At 56.7% G+C, this 18921-nt stretch overlaps 2 long non-coding RNA genes across 2 annotated transcripts; both read right to left on the reverse strand.

Annotated features, from left to right (window-relative positions):
* Positions 1-3436: 3436 nt before the first annotated feature.
* LOC110258566 lies at positions 3437-7515 on the reverse strand. Its single transcript, XR_002341180.1, has 3 exons — positions 7322-7515; positions 6563-6587; positions 3437-3473 (listed from the first exon to the last, which is right to left on the reverse strand). It is a non-coding gene; the product is annotated as an uncharacterized LOC110258566 (long non-coding RNA).
* Positions 7516-11064: 3549 nt separating this feature from the next.
* Positions 11065-17333, reverse strand: LOC110258565. The gene is made up of 5 exons (XR_002341179.1): positions 17319-17333; positions 16911-16958; positions 15123-15322; positions 14364-14388; positions 11065-11270 (listed from the first exon to the last, which is right to left on the reverse strand). It is a non-coding gene; the product is annotated as an uncharacterized LOC110258565 (long non-coding RNA).
* Between the last annotated feature and the right edge of the window lie 1588 nt (positions 17334-18921).

The following is an 18921-nucleotide window of genomic DNA, read 5'->3' on the forward strand; positions in this document are numbered from 1 at the left end:
GCACAGAAGAAAGACTCTCTTGATGTATGCGATCAAGTGTCTGACACACCATCCTGAGAGAGGCTGGAAGGGTGGTGCCCAGAGTGGGCAGGAGGGCGGGTGGAGCACAGCGTTACAACACTCCTCGGAACTCACAGCCGAAGGGGCTCGAGTCCTGGCACGTGTTTGAAACACGGTATCAAAGTCACACAAGGCAGAGAGGGAAGCGAAAGGAAAGAAAGACCAACAGAGGAAGCAATGCCTTCCCCCAAACCTTGCTCCCAGCCGGTGCGGGCAGAACGAGGAATGGACGGTTAGCTGTGGTCATCGTGAGATCTCATTAGAAGCTGGAGCTTGTGGTGCTAAGCCACAAACGGCTCCCCACAGACACACCCACTCACACTGATTGCCAATCACACCAGCAGCCCTCACACGCACCACCCTCCCACCCCCCAGCCGTGTCCCCCGACACTACCCACGCCATACAAAGAGCCTCCTTTCGTCCAGGGACCCTAGAACCTGGGGTGGCCCTTCTTGGGAAGTCCGTCTCTTTCACCCCATCTTTCACCTTCTTCCAGGAGGAACCAGAATCAGGGTGTCTTGCAACCAAAGGAGCAGGAGAGCCCCCCAACCCCGCCTCCACGCCCCACCCCCCCATTTCCTCAACACCTGGACTTCTCCTCAGCACAGCCGGGCTCCAGAATACTCACAGATTTCATCGTCCGCCCCGTCCACCTGTGATGAGACAAGAGAAAACACGGTGAGTGTCACAGCATCCTTGCACTGCGGCACAGTCTTCCTGCCGGTTGGGGACCGCAGGCACGCAGACAGAAGGCAGCGTTGAGTCCGTTTCCCCCAAAAGAACACGGCGAAGACCCCTTTGGAAAAGGCGCCAGCTTTTCATGGAAGATCTCCCAAGTCCTCGTACATTTAACAAACATTCAGGCTTCTTTTGGCCTCCATCGTGGCACAGTGGTTAACGAATCGGACCAAGAACCATGAGGTTGCGGGTTCGATCCCTGGCCTTGCCTCAGTGGGTGAAGTATCGGCGCTGCCCTGAGCTGTGGTGTAGGTGGCAGACGAGGCTCGGATCCCACGTTGCTGTGGCTCTGGCGTAGGCCGGTGGTACAGCTCCGATCAGACCCCTGCCTGGGAACTCATCTCCATATGCCGCGGGAGGGGCCCTAGAAAAGGCAAAAAAAGACAAACAAGACAAAACAACATTCCGGCTTCTTCAAAGACATATGCTCCTACTGACACTTGGGAACTGATGCGGTCCCTTTTGCAAATGCCCCGGGGAAGGAGCTACTGCTTGGTACCAAACTTGGACTCAACAGTCCTCCGCACAGCATCTGCATATATCATCTACAGTGGACTTTCTCAGACCGGGGATGCCTCAGCTTCGGGTGCACTCCCCACCCGCCCCCCCCCCAATCATTCGTCATGTCGTGAGTTCCTGGGGGGGGGACACACAAGTCACTGTCAGCAAGGCGGTGGTGCTGCTCACGAGGTATCTGGGCGTCACCTGACTGGACAGGGGCTGGGAGTCGAGGGCTGGGGCTGGGGGCGGGGCGGGATGAGGCACGGACGGAGCTCCTCTTGGCCATCCTCCTGGGAAACGTCTCGAAGAAGGCAGACAGCACCCTGAAAGACCTGAGAAAGGGAGCCTCTGCCTCTCTTGCTAAGGGAACCTCTCCGTGGCGATTCCCCAGCTGAGAAATGGCCAACACGAGCACGCCGGCTCTGCTGCCACCAGAGAGCCTCCCGAGTCCCTGCCCATTTTCACCTCCGGCCCCATTCCTCCATCTGCTGAAATGGCAGGAGATCATTTCCGTTCCCTACTCTTCCACAGGGTGCTCCTGTGTTCACGCTCCATCCTCCGCAATGCGTCACCTCTTTTCTTCTTAGACACGTAATACTTCTCTTGGAATACTTTGGCAATAGGAGACTCAGGCAGGGGGAGGGAGAGCAGGCCTTCCCGATGCTACGTACTTTGCACCACTGTCCCTAACAACCTTTCTCAACCTTCTCGTCGTGACTCACAGACTCTGCACCCATGCAGGAGTGACTGACTCCCCCTTCAGCCCTGCTGCCAGGTCTTAGCCATCTCTCCGTTCCAGCTCTGACAGTCTGCCTAGTCTACTTGCCGCCTATGTGTTGAACTGCACGCTATCTCTGTTGCTGTGGTGCCTGATTTCACCATTTTTTTTTTCTTGTCATCCTTGTCGCTTCTTAGGGCCACACCCATGCATATGGAGGTTCCCAGGCTAGGGTCTCATCGGCGCTGTAGCTGCCGGCTTACGCCAGAGCCACAGCAAGGCAGGATCCCAGCCCCATCTGCCACCTACACCACAGCTCACGGCATCACCGGATCCTTAACCCACTGAGCGAGGAGGCCAAGGGATCGAACCCGCAATCTCATGGTTCCAGGTCGGATTCGTTAACCACGCCTACTCAAGGCCGTCTCCTTCAACTCATCCAACTCTGGAACGCCCCTTCCCTCAGGACACCCGCCGAGGACACACCAGGACAGGGAGGCCAGAAATCCCAAACGTGCAGAGGGAGAGACCTGCCTTCTCACCCGCCACCTGACACTCACCAGGCAAACTTGGTCTCCAGGGTCAAGGCCTAGGAGAGGGTTGCGTCCCACCACACCAGGGCCTCAAGGGCAACAAAGGAAACTAAGTCAACAGCTCTTGTGCACAGGACCCTCAGGGTGCGACCCACAAAGCAAGCTGGCACCATGGCCAGAGACAAGAGCTGGAAGGAGCCGCTTCGGAGGGAAAAGCCATTCTCCCTCTCAAAGGAAGGAGACACGAATCCAAACACAGCACAACAAAGACCAGGGACCCAAGTCGTCTTCGGCTTAGCAACTTCAGAGGGGAAAACACCACAGCGGAGTTCCGCTCAGTAGGCCACCCACCCAAGTCCTAGCCCCCTTCCGCCCTCTCCCGGCAGCAGGTGGAACCCAGCTGCTCCAGGAACCCTCTCCCCCTGGATCCCAGCTGCGTGCTCTTCCCTACCTGCAGCCTCCTCATCCTGGCGGCAGTCGGTGCGCTCCGCCACCGAGTCTGTAGAAACACACCGCGGGGAAGCGAGGCGTGAGAAGGAGTGGCCCTCCCGTTTCCCCGGCTTCCCCGAGGTGACGGCGGGTCACACAGCATCACCCGGGTTTTTCCTCCAGGTGCCCAGGCCTTCCCTCTGCTCCAGGGACTGAGGCCCGCCAACACAACGTGAGCACAGATGCCAACATTCGGGCATCTCATACCTGCTCCCCCTCCTTAGGAACATAGGCGACGAACATCTTTACACCAATTTCTTTCTCTTTGCAATTGCAGACTCACCCGCCCCACCCTCCAAGCAGCAGGCCTAACCCAAGTGTCCCGGGAACCCTCTCCCACTGGCTCCTACCTGAGAGCTGTTCTTACCTCGATCACTTTCTGCGAGGTTGCTGTCAGCGAGGTCGCTCTCACACACACTCTCCAAGCTCCAAGCTGCAGAAACACAGACATGAGGAATCGAGGTGTTAGCGACCGTCCCCCACTCGGACCCCTACTTAGGGTTGACTGCGGCCACACAGCACCGCCCTGGCTTGTCCTCCGTGTGCTCAGAACTTCCCCGTGCGTGCTCTATGGCCTCAGAAGCATCAATAAAACACTGGCCACAGTGGCAAACCGTCCGAGATCGTGGGCTGCTGAGGGATGGCGCTTTACACGCACGCCTCCCTTCTAGGAGTCCCTCCGGAGGCCTCAGCCCCAGCGTGACACACCTGAAAGTCCAGCTGCACGGACACCCTTGCGTGCTGGCTCGGGGGAGTGAACCCTTGGCTGCTTTCTTCTGTTCACTGCCAGAGGCAGACCTAACTACTGGCTGAATTCAATGAAGCATAAATGGCTCCCTCTGGACAGCGGCTGCCACGCTGTGGACAGCAGCTCTACAGAAACACTGAGGAGACGGGTACCCCTGCCCGTGAGGTTCCTCTCCAAAGCACACATAAAGAAAACTCATACACCTCAACAGCAACAGCAAAGAAACAAGCCAGGAGTTCCCGTCGGGGCGTCGGGGCGCAGCGGAAACAAATCCGACCAGGAACCACGAGCTTGCGGGGCTGATCCCTGGCCTCGCCGAGGGGGTTAAGGATCCAGCGTTGCCGCCAGCTCTGGTGTCGGTCGCAGACACGGCTGGAGCAAAGGCCTCCCCCCAGCACTGCCGGTGCTAACGTACACCGGTACAACCACTACCGAAGGCACCACGGAGGGGCCTCCCAAAACGGAACGCAGCACAGCATGCGACCCAGCAAGCCGAGCGAGCGCCCTGGAAGATACCACGACACACGTATCCAGGAAAGAGACACATGCCCCTGTGTGTGTATGGCGGCACCACTCACAACAGCCAGGACAGGGACGCCACCTCATGTCCACAGGCACAGGGATGGATCACGACCATGTGGTCCACATACACGAGGGAATTCACGACTCAGCCAGAAAATCCAAGAAGAAACCAATGCCATTCAAAACCATAGGGCTGGATCGAGACATTCTCATACAAAGCGAAGTACGTGACAAAGAGAGAGATCTCACTTAGATGTGGAGTCTAAACCATGGCACAAAGGACCCTGTCCACAAAACCCACGGACACAGAGAACAGACTTGTGGCTTTCGTGAAGGGCACGGACTGGGCGTTTGGGGGAGTCGATGCCAACTACGGCATTGAGAATGGAGCGACGACGAGGTCCTCCTGCTGCAGCGCACGGGGAACTGGATCCCATCTCCTGAAATCGACCGGGACGGACGATAACAGTCCAAAAGGAACCTGTGTTTATGCACACACACGCCTGGGGAATGTTGCTACACGGCAGAAAATGAAACAACACGGCACCTCAATGAACACAGAGACAAACAGAAAGGACAGTGTCTGACGAGCCACTGAATGGAAAGACAACCCGCAGAAGACGCTATCTGCAAACCTTACATTTGGAACAGGGGCTCATGTCCAGAATCTGTGGGAAACAACGCCAAATCAATTGACCCAAAAGGCAAATAACTCAGGTGTAGGTGAGCGGAAGCCTGGGAGACCGCCTCCGTCCAAGAAGACAACAGACAGCAGCACACACACGGAACGTTTCCCAAAGTCACCCACCACAACGGCAAGGCAAAGCAAAGGCACAACGAGCTATCACCTCCCTCCTCGTAGGACGCGGAGTGTTTTCAAGCGTGAACAGGTCGTCTGGGAAGATGTGACTACCTGGGACTTCTGTACGCTGTGGGCGGGAAGGTCAGCTGGCCCAGCCAGGACGGGAAACACTATGGCAGGTCCTCAGGAAAGCTGCCCACGGACCTAGCACGGGACCCCGCAGTCCCACTGCTGCGTGGACATCTAAAGGAAGAACCATCGGTGTCGGGTAAAGAGACCCGCCATCCCAGGATCCCGGCAGCGCCACACACACGAGAGCCCAACAGAAACAGAGCCCCAGTGCCCACGGGCACACAGACTGAGAAAGACAACGGGATGGATACAGCCCACAGAAACCCTACCCACTGCAGCAGTGCACAGAGAACTGGAGGACATTACTGATCGATTCGTCTCGGGGTTTGAGGGCGGCCCCCGCGGCATACGGAAATTCCCAGGAGAGGCGGCAAATCAGAGCTGTAGCCACCGGCCTACACCCCAGCGCAGCAAAGCTGGATACCAGCCGCGTCTGGGACCTCTGCCGCAGGCAGCTCACCGCAACGCTGGATTCTTCCCCCACTGAGCAAGGCCAAGGGTCGAACCCGCTCCTCAGAGATACCACTCGGGTTCATGACCACTGAGCCTCGACAGGAACTCGCTGGAGGACAGCATTTCAAGCGAAGCAAGTCAGGCACAGAAGGACAAAGACTCTCTGATGTCATGCGCATCAAGTGTCTGACACACCACTCCTGAGCAGAGGCTGGAAGGGTGGCTGCCCAGAGTGGGCAGGAGTGCGGGTGGAGCACAGCGTTCACAACACTCCTCGGGACACTCACAGCCTGAAGGGGCTCGAGTCCCTGGCACGTGTTTGAAACAACGGTATCAAAGTCCACACAAGGCAGAGAGGGAAGCGAAAAGGAAAAGAAAGACCAACAGAGGAAGCAATGCCTTTCCCCCAAACCCTTGCTCCCAGCCGGTGCGGGCAGAACGAGGGAATGGACGGTTAGCCTGCGGTCATCGTGAGACTCCTCAATTAGAAGCTGGACAGCTGTGTGGTGCTAAGCCACAAACGGCTCCCCACAGCACACACCCACTCACACTGATTGCCAATCACACCAGCAGGCCCTCACACGCACCACCCTCCCCCCCCCGCAGTGTCCCCCGACACCTACCCACGCCATACAAAGAGCCTCCTTTCGTCCAGGGACCCTAGAACCTGGGGTGGCCCTTCTTGGGAAGTCCGTCTCTTTCACCCCATCCTTCACCCTCATTCCCAGGAGGAACCCAGAATCAGGGTGTCTCTGCAACCAAAGGAGCAGGAGAGCCCCCCCACCCCGCCTCCCTCGCGGCCCCCCCCCCCATTTCCTCAACACCTGGACTTCTCCTCAGCAGAGCCGGGCTCCAGAATACTCACAGATTTCATCGTCCGCCCCGTCCACCTGTGATGAGACAAGAGAAAACACGGTGAGTGTCACAGCATCCTCTGCACTGCGGCCACAGGTCTTCCTGCCGTTGGGGACCGCAGGCACGCAGACAGAAGGCAGCGTTGAGTCCGTTTCCCCAAAAGAACACGGCGAAGACCCCTTTGGAAAAGGCGCCAGCTTTTCATGGAAGATCTCCCAAGTCCTCGTACATTTAACAAACTTTCAGGCTTCTTTGGCCTTCCCATCGGGGCACAGTGGTTAACGAATCGGACCAAGAACCATGAGGTTGCGGGTTCGATCCCTGGCCTTGCTCAGTGGGTGAAGTATCCGGCGCTGCCCTGAGCTGTGGTGTAGGTGGCAGACGAGGCTCGGATCCCACGTTGCTGTGGCTCTGGCGTAGGCCGGTGGCTACAGCTCCGATCAGACCCCTAGCCTGGGAACCTCATCTCCATATGCCGCGGGAGGGGCCCTAGAAAAGGCAAAAAAAGACAAACAAGACAAAACAACATTCCGGCTTCTTCAAAGACATATGCTCCCTACTGCACACTTGGAACTGATGCGGTCCCTTTTGCAAATGCCCCGGGAAGGAGCTACTGCTTGGTACCAAACTTGGACTCAACAGTCCTCCGCACAGCAATCTGCATATATCATCTACAGTGGACTTTCTCAGATTTCCATTTCTGAAGGAGGTACATCCAAGAAGAAAGGAGGCACCTTTTCCAACCTCACATCAAGAAAGGTGAGCTTACCTTGGGGCCAGGCTCGTCTTCCGGCTCAGCCCAGGCGATGGCTAAGGACTCCTCCTGGCCATTTTCACGGGGCTGGCCCGCCTCCTCCTCCACCTCCACCTCAGGTACTGGGGCCGCCTCGTCCTCATGTCCCCCAGCCCGGGGCTTTGCCTCAGTCTTCTCACTCCCACCGGCCTCCACAACATCGTCGTCGTGAGTTCTGGGGGACACACAAGTCACTGTCAGCAAGGCGGTGGTGCTGCTCACGAGGTACTCTGGGCGCCTCACCTGACTGGACAGGGGCTGGGAGTCGAGGGCTGGGGCTGGGGGCGGGGGCGGGATGAGGCACGGACGGAGCTCCTCTTGGCCCATCCTCCTGGGGAAACGTCTCGAAGGAAGGCAGACAGCACCCTGAAAGACCTGAGAAAGGGAGCCTCTGCCTCTCTTGCTAAAGGGAACCTCTCCGTGGCGGATTCCCCAGCTGAGAAATGGCCAACACGAGCACGCCGGCTCTGCTGCCACCAGAGAGCCTCCCGAGTCCTCCTGCCCATTTTCACCTCCGGCCCCATTCCTCCATCTGCTGAAATGGCAGGAGATCATTTCCGCTTCCCTACTCTTCCCACAGGGTGCTCCTGTGTTCACGCTCCATCCTCCCAATGCGTCACCTCTTTTCTCTTCTTAGACACGTAATACTTCTCTTTGGAATACTTTGGCAATAGGAGACTCAGGCAGGGGGAGGGAGAGCAGGCCTTCCCGATGCTACGTACTTTGCACCACTGTCCCTAACAACCTTTCTCAACCTTTCTCGTCGTGACTCACAGGACCTCTGCACCCATGCAGGAGTGACTGACTCCCCCTTCAGCCCTGCTGCCAGGTCTTAGCCATCTCTCCGTTCCAGCTCTGACAGTCTGCCTAGTCTACTTGCCGCCTATGTGTTGAATTGCACCTATCTCTGTTGCTGTGCTGCCTGATTTCACCATTTTTTTTTCTTGTCATCCTTGTCGCTTCCTTAGGGCCACACCCATGGCATATGGAGGTTCCCAGGCTAGGGGTCTCATCGGCGCTGTAGCTGCCGGCTTACGCCAGAGCCACAGCAAGGCAGGATCCCAGCCCCATCTGCCACCTACACCACAGCTCACGGCATCACCGGATCCTTAACCCACTGAGCGAGGAGGCCAGGGATCGAACCCGCAATCTCATGGTTCCAGGTCGGACTCACTTCTGCCATGCCACGATGGGAACTCGTCACTACTGTTAAACAGTGTTTTATTTTGCATCCCCCATGTGATAACCTATCTAATAGTTTAATTTTGTTTCTGGTGCAACACTGTTCTCTTCGGGGTACATATCGCATTTGATCTCTCCCCTGATCTCTTCCTGTCCCTTGGGATTGGTTTCACCTTTTGGCTGTTAGGAATAACGCGCTGCTACAAATGAGAGTGTACACGGTCTCTGTGGTAACATCCTGGGGACTCGTAATATTGCGCATGTGTCCAACCTCAACTAACGTCACAGCACAAAAAATGAACCTGAATGTATACGGGGAACTTTTCATTAATTAAAACTGTATGACCCTTTTGCCGCTCAGTGTACCACGAGTTCCCCATTCAGTGCCGGACGTTGTCACTGGTGGAAATTGGAGGAATGGGTTAGGGGAGCTTTCTGTGATATCTGTTCACCATTTCCTCTTAGTATGATCTTGTTGTTCTAAATCACGTCTAGTATTGTTTTCCAATTGGGAAATGTGGTTCCGTGGAGGGATCTAGTACAACTAGAAACATCAAATATCAGCGAACGTCAAAACGTGAGTGAGGTCACCTTTGCTTTTAACCAGGAACCAAATGTTGAGTTTAAATGAATCATTATTTCCATGGTTGTGAAATTACCAACGGAGTTATTCAATTTGCTTTTTGGTTGGTTGCTTGCTTGCTTGGCTTTTGGCCATTTTGCCTTTTCTAGGCCCGCTTCCCTTGGCACACGGAGGTTCCCAGGACAGGGGTCTAATCAGAGTTGTAGCCACTAGCCTACGCCAGAGCCACTGCAACTCGGGATCCGAACCGCATCTGCGACCTACACCACAGCTCACGGCAACGCCGGATCCTTAACCCACTGAGCAAGGCCAGAGATCAAACTCGCAACCTCATGGTTCCTAGTCGGATTCGTTAACCACTGCGCCACGACAGGAACTCCAAGTTAGTTCATTTGAATTTCCATCATGCAGTAAAAGAAAGACATGGCTTAGCATGTGTAGAGTTTGTTCGGAAATTTGGAACACTGAATGAACTAGAATCATTGTCCATGCCTGAATGTACTGAGTCAGGTCCCACAGTACCTTCATCTGGCTCAGTGGCAAGGTGCACCCTGTTGTGTGGCCACCGGGGAATTATTCTAGCCAAGCTCGCAGAGGACAAACTTGTCCTCAGACTTTTGAAGCACGATCCTTTGCTCCCAAAGCAACAGTCTGGAAAATACATGACAACAGAGAGAACGAGTGATATACTGATTGCAGAAGACCACAGGGAAATGACCAACAGCTGACTCCCAGGCCAAGCCCTCAATGCCCACAATCCCCACCTGCCCAGCAGAGCCTCCAGCATCCAAGTTCTACTTAGAGAGATCTTGCTCTTTGGGGTGCACTTCCAACCGTTACCTCCCCACACAGGGTTTGTGTGAAAATGCCTCTTGGGAGCGGAGACAACCAAGATAATGACCATGCAGAATGGTCTGAGGTCAATCCCACTGACTGATCGACTGACTGATTTTCACCACTCCCAGGGCATGCTGAAGTTCCCAGCCCAGGGCTTGAATCTGCACCACAGCAGGGATCCAACACTGGACCCTTAACCTATAGGACACTAGGGAACTCCTCACATCCCCTGTAGAAGAAAAAAATGCCAGGGAAGGGGACGTAGATCTCTCTGCGCCTCACGTCCCAGGTCTGGGCATCCAACTCTGGGAACGCCCCTTCCCTCAGGACACACCGCCAGGACACACCAGGACAGGGAGGCCAGAAATCCCAAACGTGCAGAGGGAGAGACCTGCCTTCTCACCCGCCACCTGACACTCACCAGGCAAACTTGGTCTCCAGGGTCAAGGGCCTAGGAGAGGGTTGCGTCCCACCACACCAGGGCCCTCAAGGGCAACAAAGGAAACTAAGTCAACAGCTCTTGTGCACAGGACCCTCAGGGTGCGACCCACAAAGCAAGCTGGCACCATGGCCAGAGACAAGAGCTGGAAGGAGCCGCTTCGGGAGGGAAAAGCCATTCTCCCTCTCAAAGGAAGGAGACACGAATCCAAACACAGCACAACAAAGACCAGGGACCCAAGTCGTCTTCGGCTTAGCAACTTCAGAGGGGAAAACACCACAGCGGAGTTCCGCTCAGTAGGCCACCCACCCAAGTCCTAGCCCCCTTCCGCCCTCTCCCGGCAGCAGGTGGAACCCAGCTGCTCCCAGGAACCCTCTCCCCCTGGATCCCAGCTGCGTGCTCTTCCCTACCTGCAGCCTCCTCATCCTGGCGGCAGTCGGTGCGCTCCGCCACCGAGTCTGTAGAAACACACCGCGGGGAAGCGAGGCGTGAGAAGGAGTGGCCCTCCCGTTTCCCCGGCTTCCCCGAGGTGACGGCGGGTCACACAGCATCACCCGGGTTTTTCCTCCAGGTGCCCAGGCCTTCCCTCTGCTCCAGGGACTGAGGCCCGCCAACACAACGTGAGCACAGATGCCAACATTCGGGCATCTCATACCTGCTCCCCCTCCTTAGGAACATAGGCGACGAACATCTTTACACCAATTTCTTTCTCTTTTGCAATTGCACACTCACCCGCCCCACCCTCCAAGCAGCAGGCCTAAGTTCCAAGTGTCCCGGGAACCCTCTCCCACTGGCTCCTACCTGAGAGCTGTTCTTACCTCGATCACTTTCTGCGAGGTTGCTGTCAGCGAGGTCGCTCTCACACACACTCTCCAAGCTCCAAGCTGCAGAAACACAGACATGAGGAATCGAGGTGTTAGCGACCGTCCCCCACTCGGACCCCTACTTAGGGTTGACTGCGGCCACACAGCACCGCCCTGGCTTGTCCTCCGTGTGCTCAGAACTTCCCCGTGCGTGCTCTATGGCCTCAGAAGCATCAATAAAACACTGGCCACAGTGGCAAACCGTCCGAGGTCGTGGGCTGCTGAGGGATGGCGCTTTACACGCACGCCTCCCTTCTAGGAGTCCCTCCGGAGGCCTCAGCCCCAGCGTGACACACCTGAAAGTCCAGCTGCACGGACACCCTTGCGTGCTGGCTCGGGGGAGTGAACCCTTGGCTGCTTTCTTCTGTTCACTGCCAGAGGCAGACCTAACTACTGGCTGAATTCAATGAAGCATAAATGGCTCCCTCTGGACAGCGGCTGCCACGCTGTGGACAGCAGCTCTACAGAAACACTGAGGAGACGGGCACCCCTGCCCGTGAGGTTCCTCTCCAAAGCACACATAAAGAAAACTCATACACCTCAACAGCAACAGCAAAGAAACAAGCCAGGAGTTCCCGTCGGGGCGTCGAGGCGCAGCGGAAACAAATCCGACCAGGAACCACGAGCTTGCGGGGCTGATCCCTGGCCTCGCCGAGGGGGTTAAGGATCCAGCGTTGCCGCCAGCTCTGGTGTCGGTCGCAGACACGGCTGGAGCAAAGGCCTCCCCCCCAGCACTGCCGGTGCGAACGTACACCGGTACAACCACTACCGAAGGCACCACGGAGGGGCCTCCCAAAACGGAACGCAGCACAGCATGCGACCCAGCAAGCCGAGCGAGCGCCCTGGAAGATACCACGACACACGTATCCAGGAAAGAGACACATGCCCCTGTGTGTGTATGGCGGCACCACTCACAACAGCCAGGACAGGGACGCCACCTCATGTCCACAGGCACAGGGATGGATCACGACCATGTGGTCCACATACACGAGGGAATTCACGACTCAGCCAGAAAATCCAAGAAGAAACCAATGCCATTCAAAACCATAGGGCTGGATCGAGACATTCTCATACAAAGCGAAGTACGTGACAAAGAGAGAGATCTCACTTAGATGTGGAGTCTAAACCATGGCACAAAGGACCCTGTCCACAAAACCCACGGACACAGAGAACAGACTTGTGGCTTTCGTGAAGGGCACGGACTGGGCGTTTGGGGGGAGTCGATGCCAACTACGGCATTGAGAATGGAGCGACGACGAGGTCCTCCTGCTGCAGCGCACGGGGAACTGGATCCCATCTCCTGAAATCGACCGGGACGGACGATAACAGTCCAAAAGGAACCTGTGTTTATGCACACACACGCCTGGGGAATGTTGCTACACGGCAGAAAATGAAACAACACGGCACCTCAATGAACACAGAGACAAACAGAAAGGACAGTGTCTGACGAGCCACTGAATGGAAAGACAACCCGCAGAAGACGCTATCTGCAAACCTTACATTTGGAACAGGGGCTCATGTCCAGAATCTGTGGGAAACAACGCCAAATCAATTGACCCAAAAGGCAAATAACTCAGGTGTAGGTGAGCGGAAGCCTGGGAGACCGCCTCCGTCCAAGAAGACAACAGACAGCAGCACACACACGGAACGTTTCCCAAAGTCACCCACCACAACGGCAAGGCAAAGCAAAGGCACAACGAGCTATCACCTCCCTCCTCGTAGGACGCGGAGTGTTTCAAGCGTGAACAGGTCGTCTGGGAAGATGTGACTACCTGGGACTTCTCTACGCTGTGGGCGGGAAGGTCAGCTGGCCCAGCCAGGACAGGAAACACTATGGCAGGTCCTCAGGAAAGCTGCCCACGGACCTAGCATGGGACCCCGCAGTCCCACTGCTGCGTGGACATCTAAAGGAAGAACCATCGGTGTCGGGTAAAGAGACCCGCCATCCCAGGATCCCGGCAGCGCCACACACACGAGAGCCCAACAGAAACAGAGCCCCAGTGCCCACGGGCACACAGACTGAGAAAGACAACGGGATGGATACAGCCCACAGAAACCCTACCCACTGCAGCAGTGCACAGAGAACTGGAGGACATTACTGATCGATTCGTCTCGGGGTTTGAGGGCGGCCCCCGCGGCATACGGAAATTCCCAGGAGAGGCGGCAAATCAGAGCTGTAGCCACCGGCCTACACCCCAGCTGCAGCAAAGCGGATACCAGCCGCGTCTGGGACCTCTGCCGCAGGCAGCTCACCGCAACGCTGGATTCTTCCCCCACTGAGCAAGGCCAAGGGTCGAACCCGCGTCCTCAGAGATACCACTCGGGTTCATGACCACTGAGCCTCGACAGGAACTCGCTGGAGGACAGCATTTCAAGCGAAGCAAGTCAGGCACAGAAGGACAAAGACTCTCTGATGTCATGCGCATCAAGTGTCTGACACACCACTCCTGAGCAGAGGCTGGAAGGGTGGCTGCCCAGAGTGGGCAGGAGGTGCGGGTGGAGCACAGCGTTCACAACACTCCTCGGGACACTCACAGCCTGAAGGGGCTCGAGTCCCTGGCACGTGTTTGAAACAACGGTATCAAAGTCCACACAAGGCAGAGAGGGAAGCGAAAAGGAAAAGAAAGACCAACAGAGGAAGCAATGCCTTTCCCCCAAACCCTTGCTCCCAGCCGGTGCGGGCAGAACGAGGGAATGGACGGTTAGCCTGCGGTCATCGTGAGACTCCTCAATTAGAAGCTGGACAGCTGTGTGGTGCTAAGCCACAAACGGCTCCCCACAGCACACACCCACTCACACTGATTGCCAATCACACCAGCAGGCCCTCACACGCACCACCCTCCCACCCCCCGGCCGTGTCCCCCGACACCTACCCACGCCATACAAAGAGCCTCCTTTCGTCCAGGGACCCTAGAACCTGGGGTGGCCCTTCTTGGGAAGTCCGTCTCTTTCACCCCATCCTTCACCCTCATTCCCAGGAGGAACCCAGAATCAGGGTGTCTCTGCAACCAAAGGAGCAGGAGAGCCCCCCCACCCCGCCTCCCTCGCGGCCCCCCCCCCATTTCCTCAACACCTGGACTTCTCCTCAGCAGAGCCGGGCTCCAGAATACTCACAGATTTCATCGTCCGCCCCGTCCACCTGTGATGAGACAAGAGAAAACACGGTGAGTGTCACAGCATCCTCTGCACTGCGGCCACAGGTCTTCCTGCCGTTGGGGACCGCAGGCACGCAGACAGAAGGCAGCGTTGAGTCCGTTTCCCCAAAAGAACACGGCGAAGACCCCTTTGGAAAAGGCGCCAGCTTTTCATGGAAGATCTCCCAAGTCCTCGTACATTTAACAAACTTCAGGCTTCTTTGGCTTCCCATCGTGGCACAGTGGTTAACGAATCGGACCAAGAACCATGAGGTTGCGGGTTCGATCCCTGGCCTTGCTCAGTGGGTGAAGTATCCGGCGCTGCCCTGAGCTGTGGTGTAGGTGGCAGACGAGGCTCGGATCCCACGTTGCTGTGGCTCTGGCGTAGGCCGGTGGCTACAGCTCCGATCAGACCCCTAGCCTGGGAACCTCATCTCCATATGCCGCGGGAGGGGCCCTAGAAAAGGCAAAAAAAGACAAACAAGACAAAACAACATTCCGGCTTCTTCAAAGACATATGCTCCCTACTGCACACTTGGGAACTGATGCGGTCCCTTTTGCAAATGCCCCGGGGAAGGAGCTACTGCTTGGTACCAAACTTGGACTCAACAGTCCTCCGCACAGCAATCTGCATATATCATCTACAGTGGACTTTCTCAGATTTCCATTTCTGAAGGAGGTACATCCAAGAAGAAAGGAGGCACCTTTTCCAACCTCACATCAAGAAAGGTGAGCTTACCTTGGGGCCAGGCTCGTCTTCCGGCTCAGCCCAGGCGATGGCTAAGGACTCCTCCTGGCCATTTTCACGGGGCTGGCCCGCCTCCTCCTCCACCTCCACCTCAGGTACTGGGGCCGCCTCGTCCTCATGTCCCCCAGCCCGGGGCTTTGCCTCAGTCTTCTCACTCCCACCGGCCTCCACAACATCGTCGTCGTGAGTTCCTGGGGACACACAAGTCACTGTCAGCAAGGCGGTGGTGCTGCTCACGAGGTACTCTGGGCGCCTCACCTGACTGGACAGGGGCTGGGAGTCGAGGGCTGGGGCTGGGGGCGGGGGCGGGATGAGGCACGGACGGAGCTCCTCTTGGCCCATCCTCCTGGGGAAACGTCTCGAAGGAAGGCAGACAGCACCCTGAAAGACCTGAGAAAGGGAGCCTCTGCCTCTCTTGCTAAAGGGAACCTCTCCGTGGCGGATTCCCCAGCTGAGAAATGGCCAACACGAGCATGCCGGCTCTGCTGCCACCAGAGAGCCTCCCGAGTCCTCCTGCCCATTTTCACCTCCGGCCCCATTCCTCCATCTGCTGAAATGGCAGGAGATCATTTCCGCTTCCCTACTCTTCCCACAGGGTGCTCCTGTGTTCACGCTCCATCCTCCGCAATGCGTCACCTCTTTTCTCTTCTTAGACACGTAATACTTCTCTTTGGAATACTTTGGCAATAGGAGACTCAGGCAGGGGGAGGGAGAGCAGGCCTTCCCGATGCTACGTACTTTGCACCACTGTCCCTAACAACCTTTCTCAACCTTTCTCGTCGTGACTCACAGGACCTCTGCACCCATGCAGGAATGACTGACTCCCCCTTCAGCCCTGCTGCCAGGTCTTAGCCATCTCTCCGTTCCAGCTCTGACAGTCTGCCTAGTCTACTTGCCGCCTATGTGTTGAACTGCACGCTATCTCTGTTGCTGTGGTGCCTGATTTCACCATTTTTTTTTCTTGTCATCCTTGTCGCTTCCTTAGGGCCACACCCATGGCATATGGAGGTTCCCAGGCTAGGGGTCTCATCGGCGCTGTAGCTGCCGGCTTACGCCAGAGCCACAGCAAGGCAGGATCCCAGCCCCATCTGCCACCTACACCACAGCTCACGGCATCACCGGATCCTTAACCCACTGAGCGAGGAGGCCAGGGATCGAACCCGCAATCTCATGGTTCCAGGTCGGATTCGTTAACCACGCCTACTTCAAGGCCGTCTCCTTCAACTCATCCAACTCTGGGAACGCCCCTTCCCTCAGGACACACCGCCAGGACACACCAGGACAGGGAGGCCAGAAATCCCAAACGTGCAGAGGGAGAGACCTGCCTTCTCACCCGCCACCTGACACTCACTAGACAAACTTGGTCTCCAGGGTCAAGGGCCTAGGAGAGGGTTGCGTCCCACCACACCAGGGCCCTCAAGGGCAACAAAGGAAACTAAGTCAACAGCTCTTGTGCACAGGACCCTCAGGGTGCGACCCACAAAGCAAGCTGGCACCATGGCCAGAGACAAGAGCTGGAAGGAGCCGCTTCAGGAGGGAAAAGCCATTCTCCCTCTCAAAGGAAGGAGACACGAATCCAAACACAGCACAACAAAGACCAGGGACCCAAGTCGTCTTCGGCTTAGCAACTTCAGAGGGGAAAACACCACAGCGGAGTTCCGCTCAGTAGGCCACCCACCCAAGTCCTAGCCCCCTTCCGCCCTCTCCCGGCAGCAGGTGGAACCCAGCTGCTCCCAGGAACCCTCTCCCCCTGGATCCCAGCTGCGTGCTCTTCCCTACCTGCAGCCTCCTCATCCTGGCGGCAGTCGGTGCGCTCCGCCACCGAGTCTGTAGAAACACACCGCGGGGAAGCGAGGCGTGAGAAGGAGTGGCCCTCCCGTTTCCCTGGCTTCCCCGAGGTGACGGCGGGTCACACAGCATCACCCGGGTTTTTCCTCCAGGTGCCCAGGCCTTCCCTCTGCTCCAGGGACTGAGGCCCGCCAACACAACGTGAGCACAGATGCCAACATTCGGGCATCTCATACCTGCTCCCCCTCCTTAGGAACATAGGCGACGAACATCTTTACACCAATTTCTTTCTCTTTTGCAATTGCACACTCACCCGCCCCACCCTCCAAGCAGCAGGCCTAAGTTCCAAGTGTCCCGGGAACCCTCTCCCACTGGCTCCTACCTGAGAGCTGTTCTTACCTCGATCACTTTCTGCGAGGTTGCTGTCAGCGAGGTCGCTCTCACACACACTCTCCAAGCTCCAAGCTGCAGAAACACAGACATGAGGAATCGAGGTGTTAGCGACCGTCCCCCACTCGGACCCCTACTTAGGGTTGACTGCGGCCACACAGCACCGCCCTGGCTTGTCCTCCGTGTGCTCAGAACTTCCCCGTGCGTGCTCTATGGCCTCAGAAGCATCAATAAAACACTGGCCACAGTGGCAAACCGTCCGAGGTCGTGGGCTGCTGAGGGATGGCGCTTTACACGCACGCCTCCCTTCTAGGAGTCCCTCCGGAGGCCTCAGCCCCAGCGTGACACACCTGAAAGTCCAGCTGCACGGACACCCTTGCGTGCTGGCTCGGGGGAGTGAACCCTTGGCTGCTTTCTTCTGTTCACTGCCAGAGGCAGACCTAACTACTGGCTGAATTCAATGAAGCATAAATGGCTCCCTCTGGACAGCGGCTGCCACGCTGTGGACAGCAGCTCTACAGAAACACTGAGGAGACGGGTACCCCTGCCCGTGAGGTTCCTCTCCAAAGCACACATAAAGAAAACTCATACACCTCAACAGCAACAGCAAAGAAACAAGCCAGGAGTTCCCGTCGGGGCGTCGGGGCGCAGCGGAAACAAATCCGACCGGAACCACGAGCTTGCGGGGCTGATCCCTGGCCTCGCCGAGGGGGTTAAGGATCCAGCGTTGCCGCCAGCTCTGGTGTCGGTCGCAGACACGGCTGGAGCAAAGGCCTCCCCCAGCACTGCCGGTGCTAACGTACACCGGTACAACCACTACCGAAGGCACCACGGAGGGGCCTCCCAAAACGGAACGCAGCACAGCATGCGACCCAGCAAGCCGAGCGAGCGCCCTGGAAGATACCACGACACACGTATCCAGGAAAGAGACACATGCCCCTGTGTGTGTATGGCGGCACCACTCACAACAGCCAGGACAGGGACGCCACCTCATGTCGACAGGCACAGGGATGGATCACGACCATGTGGTCCACATACACGAGGGAATTCACGACTCAGCCAGAAAATCCAAGAAGAAACCAATGCCATTCAAAACCATAGAGCTGGATCGAGACATTCTCATACAAAGCGAAGTACGTGACAAAGAGAGAGATCTCACTTAGATGTGGAGTCTAAACCATGGCACAAAGGACCCTGTCCACAAAACCCGTGGACACAGAGAACAGACTTGTGGCTTTCGTGAAGGGCACGGACTGGGCGTTTGGGGGGAGTCGATGCCAACTAGGCATTGAGAATGGAGCGACGACGAGGTCCTCCTGCTGCAGCGCACGGGGAACTGGATCCCATCTCCTGAAATCGACCGGGACGGACGATAACAGTCCAAAAGGAACCTGTGTTTATGCACACACACGCCTGGGGAATGTTGCTACACGGCAGAAAATGAAACAACACGGCACCTCAATGAACACAGAGACAAACAGAAAGGACAGTGTCTGACGAGCCACTGAATGGAAAGACAACCCGCAGAAGACGCTATCTGCAAACCTTACATTTGGAACAGGGGCTCATGTCCAGAATCTGTGGGAAACAACGCCAAATCAATTGACCCAAA

The sequence above is a fragment of the Sus scrofa genome, unplaced genomic scaffold (assembly GCF_000003025.6).
Source record: "Sus scrofa isolate TJ Tabasco breed Duroc unplaced genomic scaffold, Sscrofa11.1 Contig2399, whole genome shotgun sequence".
NCBI lineage: Eukaryota > Metazoa > Chordata > Mammalia > Artiodactyla > Suidae > Sus > Sus scrofa.